The sequence below is a fragment of the Podarcis tiliguerta genome (assembly GCF_965153285.1).
Source record: "Podarcis tiliguerta genome assembly, chromosome: 16".
In the NCBI taxonomy this organism is placed as follows: Eukaryota; Metazoa; Chordata; class Lepidosauria; order Squamata; family Lacertidae; genus Podarcis; species Podarcis tiliguerta.
In genome coordinates this window covers 40849943-40857020 of record NC_139549.1, presented here as the reverse complement: position 1 = coordinate 40857020, position 7078 = coordinate 40849943, and positions in this window count along the sequence as shown.

Genomic DNA, 7078 nt, shown 5'->3' with positions numbered 1-7078 from the left:
TTCCCCGGTAAGCTTCCGCCAGGGCTGATGATGGAGGAGGAGGAGGAGGAGGAAAGAGTGCAGGCACGGAACTAGGTCTATTTTTCAATGCAAATAAGGGCGGGGTATAGAAAGCGATGCATTCACAGCAGCAGGAGCTGCCAAAGGGATTAGCGTAAATCTATCTATATGTATGTACGTTTATAAAACCGGATCTATGACTGTAAGTATATAAATTGTGCAATGCAATGTGTATATACATGCATATGCCTGTGCATCTCATGTACCTCTCTGTATGTGTCATGTGTGCATATACAGACACATCTACAGAAAAAGAGATGCAAAAGATTTTAGCTTGCACCTACCTCAACTGCTCTGTTGTTAATCAGAGACAGCTACAGCCAAAGTGACAAGAAATACAAGCAGCAACCCCCCCCCCCCCAGTTGGGGAAGTTGGAATTAAAGGCAAGGGAGCTTTATTTATGGCAGGCATAGGCAAACTCGGCCCTCCAGGTGTTTTGGGACCACAATTCCCACCATCCCTGACCACTGGTCCTGTTAGCTAGAGATCATGGGAGTTGTAGTCCCCAAAACATCTGGAGGGCTGAGTTTGCCTGTGCCTGATTTAGGGCATTTCTTCTGCACTCTATGCTTACATTGGCTTTGGACCAGTTTAACTGATCACGGTTCTGCCCCCAAAATAATTATAGGGATTGTAGTTTTGAAGGGATGCTTAAAGGGCTCAGATGGAGGCAGCCACCTTGCTGAAGTGAAACGCCTGGATGGGAGACCACCCTTGAAAGATGGAGCAGAAACAGAATTTTTAAAAATCCTATGAAAATATGCTATGTGGGATCAGTGGCAGCCTGGGTGGTGAGGCAGAGCCAGACTCCTGACCCCAGGGTCACTGCTGCTTACCTGGACAGGGTGTGGTGGGCCAGGCAGGAGGGTGTATTCAATGCTAGTTCTGCTCAAAGTAGACTAAGGTTACTTGATTTTTTTCAATGAATCCGGGGACACTTTAAATAAATACTACATGTTCAGGACGTTGATGCTGCAGCGATGGCACTTTTACCCCTCTGGAAATGACTCCTAAGTAAGTGCAGCTTTAGAGATCTCAGAGTGTCCCCTTTCCCTTGCAAATGCATCTCCCAGTTTCCACAGATGCAAGAGTGACTTCAGGAGTGACTCAGCTGTCCTGCAGATGCTCCTCGGGCTCCAGGCTGGGTGGCAGCCAGTGTAAAGGTGAAGCAATATTGAGAAATAGTGCATCTCTGCAGCTGCCAAATCTCCTGAAACCCAAATCCTTGACCACAGGATGAGCACACAGAGAGAGGCAGCAGAGCCTGGTGGCCCCGGTAATTTAATAGCTATTGAGCCTCTTCCTTTTGCTGATCTATTGTACTTTCACTTGGCCCTACAGGACAAAGTGAAGTGTGCTGAGAAATGGGGCGATTCAAACTTGAAAATGGGGAGAGACTCATAGACTCATAGAATTGCGGAGTTGGAAGGGACCCCAATGGTCATCTAGTCCAACCCCCTGCAATGCAGGAATCTCAACTACAGTGGTACCTTAGGTTAAATACTTAATTCGTTCCAGAGGTCCGTAAACCTGAAACTGTTCTTAACTTGAAGCACCACTTTAGCCTATGGGGCCTCCTGCTGCCGCCACGCCGCCGGACCACGATTTCTGTTCTCATCCTGAAGCAAAGTTCTTAACCTGAAGCACTATTTCTAGGTTAGCAGAGTCTGTAACCTGAAGCGTATGTAATCCGAGGTACCACTGTAAAGCATTCACAAGAGATGGCCATCAGCCATGGATGCAAAACTCATGAATGGGGTCTGTGACAAAATAGCTTACGCCAACTTTTGGCTCCTTTCTATAAGATTTAACTCCTTCCCCTGAAGAACCCGAGGAAGATGCTAAAGCCCTGAAATTTTATGTTAAAACCAAGACCTGGAGACCCAGCCTCTGAGCATTCACAGGGTATCATTCCTACACCACAAATATGTATCTTTTCATACACATCTAAGTGGTTTAAGTGGGAGGGTAATGAATGTAAAGGCAGGGAATGAGGTTTCTAGAATGATTTGACAACTGTCTTCCATGCTGCTCCTGTTTGCTGTAGAATAATAGTCAGACTGCTCTTCCTCTCTAGGCAGCAATGCTCTATGGTAGTGGCACCTAGACTATTGATGAAATTTTAGTCAATAATTACAAGGGATATGGAGTGAAACTGCAGCTAAGAACTCTGGAAGCTTTTCATGTGACCTAGCTGGATTTTAATGTGTAGTTTCTCCTACCATGGTTGGCAGCCATCCTTCATGTCACCCCCCGCATGTGATGCCTTAGTATACAGATGTGCAGCATGGCAGAAAACACATGCATAAGAGCAAAGCGGTTGTCTCAAATACCCCCCTTGCTCCAATTCTGACATTTGGCCAAGAGGATATATTTCTGGTTGGCCCAATAAAGTTCTGACTAGGTAACAACCTCATCTAAGAATGTGGCCAATATATTTACCTGCTGTTTGACAGATCAGGCTTTTTCTTGCACATGTCATGATCAAAATGATCATCTGGTTAATTTTGTTATTAAATTTGCTTTATCTTGTTATTTTATGGCTTGTGTGTTTGAATCACTGCTGACTGTGATCCTTTTAGCACAGTTCTCTTAACAAACAGCTCAGTCATTTGGTGGGAGGGCAGATTAATCCCCTGTTTCAGCACACCACAGTCAGATTAAGCAGCTATTGGCTGACGCTTGACTGGTTCCACATCAGCCCAGCGCCAGGAGCATGCAACATCTAGGGAGCAAGGCAGAAGCTGACACAAGACCTGGCCAATTGCCTGAGATGTTGAAGAAACTCACCCCGGGAAGACCAATGAGCTGGAAAGCCGAAAGGAGGTGTGACCAATCAGAGAGGCAAGCTTGATGGTCGGGCAGAGGATGGTAAGCGCATGTATTTTGGTTCCCACATAGGCGGATGTGAAAAGGCAAGGCTGAGCACTCAGGGAGGTGTTTGCAATCACTCTGGCAGCAGTCACTGATTGCTGCAAAACACACACAACCCACTGAAGACAGAGGGAAGCAATAGACTTTTATTTCAACACAAGTCACACAGGTGGATGGATGTGAAAGGAGTTCAGTGGTACCTTGGGTTAAGAACTTATTTCATTCTGGAGGTCTGTTCTAAACTGAAACGGTTCTTAACCTGAGGTACCACTTTAGCTAATGGGGCCTCCCGCTGCCGCTGCGCCTCCGCCACATGATTTCTGTTCTCATCCTGAAGCAGTGGCGTAGCGTGGGTTGTCAGCACCCGGGGCAAGGCAAGTAATTTGCACCCCCTAACGCGTGGATTTGCGCCCCCTAACCCTAACCCCCAGATGTTGCGCCCGGTGCGGCCGGCCCCCCCTGCACCCCCCACGCTACGCCACTGTCCTGAAGCAAAGTTCTTAACCCGAGGTACTATTTCTGGGTTAGCGGGGTCTGTAACCTGAAGCGTCTGTAACCTGAAGTGTCTGTAACCCGAGGTACCACTGTATTTGGGGCCAACAGGGTATTAGCAAACACTGTTCAGTGGCTACTGATTGCAAGTACAGCCAGCTGAAGTCAAATAAAGAGAAACTTTATCATAAAGCAGGATGACCAAGGTTGTGCCTGGCAAAGGAACAGAGACAGTATGAAATAATGGTTGGAGCTTTAGACTAAGGTCAGAGAAACACAAGTTCTAATCCTCATTCTGCCACAAGCCTCACTTAAAAAAATATTGTATGGTGGCCTTGGAACTGTCAGTATATTTCATTCTAGCCTAACTCATGGGGGCAGGGGTTGGTGAGAATAAGATGGGAGGTCAGGGTAGAGAACCATGCGCACTGCCCTCAGTTTCTTGGTTGAAGGGGGGGGGAGTCCTAAATAATAAGCTTGGTAGTTTACTGCCTATACATGTCTACTCAGAACTAAGTTCCATTAAAGGGAAGTGTATATAAAATTGCAGTCTTAGGCTTTATTCATTCCATTCATTAGTGCCTTCAGGTCCAAGCCCTCACATCACAACTTACAGAGAGAAATAAAAACACTAGAATATCAGACAGAAAATGATATATTGAAAGGATACAGGCAAATAGGAAAAACGGAAAGATATCACCTAGGCTCCCTTAAGGTAAAGCAATAGCCAAACATTTTAAAGGTTCTTTTAGAATATTGATCCAAAGGGGCCAAACAAATGTTAACTGCTGATCTTTGCTGATCCACACTATAGCTTTAAAGGACATCCAATGGACATTTAAAGCCACATGAGTCCCCCTCACACCAAAATTCCTGGGAACTGTAGTTTGTTGAGGATGCTAGGAATTATAGCTATGTGAGGGGAAATAGAGTCCCCAGGATTCTTTGGGGAAAGTCATGTGTGCCCATTGGATCCGCCCATAGTGAGGATCTGCCCAATGTCTCCTGCAGGATTTAACCCAATTACTTGCAGGTCCAAGCACTGTGCTCCCCAGTCCCCAAGCCCAGAAAATTAAAAGACCATTGAGACTGGTTTGAATCAAAACAGGCCACAACTTTATTGAATACAGATGAAAGAGATTTGGCTTGGGCATGGGGCAATTAAACACTTCAGGCCCGTCTGCTGGAAGTGATGCATAGGTCAATCTGGACAGGGGTTCCTAAGATTTATATCAAATAGGGTGACCCCTGCAGGGACCACTGTCTGGGGGAGTGTCATTGGCCCTGGTCCCCGGCTGGGCGTGAGGACATGGCAAGTTCCCCGGATCCCTTTAACGGGATACCCCAGTGCTTGGAAGGGCAGGCAGAGACTACAACCTCCCCTCCATCCAAGACAAGGATTGCCCCAATGCCCAACCCAGTTGTGACGATTGCTATTAGGGAGGCAAAACCACCAGGCTGGAGCCAATTTCCCTGGTGGGCCAATTTCTCCCCTGACCCAGAATACGGCGACCGCCATAGCCACAACAAAGTCCTGGACCAGTACCTTGAACCAAGGGGGTGGGGAGACCCTGGCGAAGGAAAAGCAGGTAGGTCCCCAGGTGTGGGCTGTTTAAATGGCCAGGGAGCTGCTTTGTCGACTCAGCCTCCTGGCCCAGCCCGTGTCTGAGCTTGCACCCCATTTTCTGATCCCAGGAGCAGGCTAGGATCCGGCTCCAGATACGTGGTGGGGGCCCACACCCCCTATCAGGATAGGAAGCCGATGCTGCAATTCCTTCCCCGGGGACTTAGGGGAGTGTCTGCCACCCACAACACCACAGCACCAAAAGGGAGCGAGCGGACTTCTACAGGCAATTATTCAAATTCAAATATCTTTAATACGGTCAATGACCAGCAATTACAGGCAATTATTTTATTAAATATGAAACTGAACAGAATTTTGTTTTATTTTTAGATCCTATCTTTCCTCCAATGAACTCAATACAGTACACATGGTTCACCCCCAACCTCATCTGGTGACTGGTTCAGGGTCACCCAATGAGCTTCATATGGGATTTGAACCTGTGTCTCTTTGGCACTAATCAAAACATGTTAAGCCTTCCAAGGAACCCTTTCCACATATGTTTGACTGCTGAGGAACAACTCTGCATCTGTCTGTTTAATTCTTTTTACAAATTGCTGCCCATAAAATATATTGAAGCCATTACTTTCTGTACACCCAAGCAGGGTTTTACTACATATAGCCTGGTACAGACTTTGTAGAATTGCAGAAAGGTTGGCTGCAGCACATCTCAAAGTGGACATCTCCCGAATGGTAAAAACATAGCTACTACTACTGTTGACAATTTCCTACCTTTCAATTGCTGGAGTACTATTAAAATGCAGGAAATTGTCAGTAATCTAGTTTAGATTTTTTATCATCATGAGAGGGCATATTTTGATATATAATATTTTAGTATATAATATTTTAAAATATACAATGCCACCTGCATCTGCTTTGGAATAGTTTTAAAGATGCTTTTATTATTTTATTGCTTGTTGCGGCTACCTTGGGCTCCTTTGGAAGGCCAGGATATAAATTGAATAAATAATAAATCTGTATCTCACATGTATCTGTTGCACTTGAAGTGCGAAGTATAAAATCCTTCCCTGACCAGAGCAGCAGGACATTAACAGATGATCAAGCATAGCTTTTAACCTCCTGAAAGTAGCTTTGTCAGTGTGTGTGCAGCCAAGAGCATGTGTGCATGGTTACGCATTACTATTCTACCCCACATTGGGTGATGCTGATAGGGGATAGAATGGTAAAACAGTTGCCTGTGATCAGGACCCTAAACAGAGGAGGCACATCTCATGCAGCAGATTTTTGACATTTGCTGCTACAATAGCAAGCCTTCTGCCCACATCAAGGTGCATAGTAGCCAAAGTCAGCCAAATAATTTTGGCAACTGAGATAGAAAATTTCAGAAGTCCCTCTCTGGACAGTAGCACCACAAAACCAATACATTAAATCAACAACCATCTGCTGCCTGAAGCTTCACTTTGCCTGATTTGAATCTAGTGCGAAAAGAGCCCTAGAATTGATTCAGGAGTTTGGTCGATTGGCAGGTTTTAAACTGAACAAATCTAAAACAAAGGTTTTGGAAAAGAACCTAACAGAAATTGAGAAAGAGAGGTTTCAGAATGAGACAGGGCTGACAGTGGTTAAAAAAGTAAAGTACTTGGGAATTACTATGACAGCTAAAAATGGGAATTTATATAAAGACAATTATGACAAATGTTGGACGGAGATAAAAAAAGATCTAGAAACTTGGTCAAATTTGAAACTCTCATTACTAGGCTGTATTGCTGTGATAAAGATGAATGTTTTGCCAAGAATGTTGTTTTTATTCCAGACATTGCAGATTATTGATAAAACCGACTGTTTCAAGAAGTGGCAGAAAGATATATCTAGATTTGTCTGGCAGGGCAAAAAGCCAAGAATAAAATTCAAAATATTAACGGATGCAAAGGAAAGAGGAGGCTTTGCCCTGCCAGACTTAAAACTTTACTATGAAGCAGCAGCTTTCTGCTGGCTGAAGGAATGGCTACTTCTTGAAAATACAGATATACTGGACCTAGAAGGATTTAACAATGTTTTTGGTTGGCATG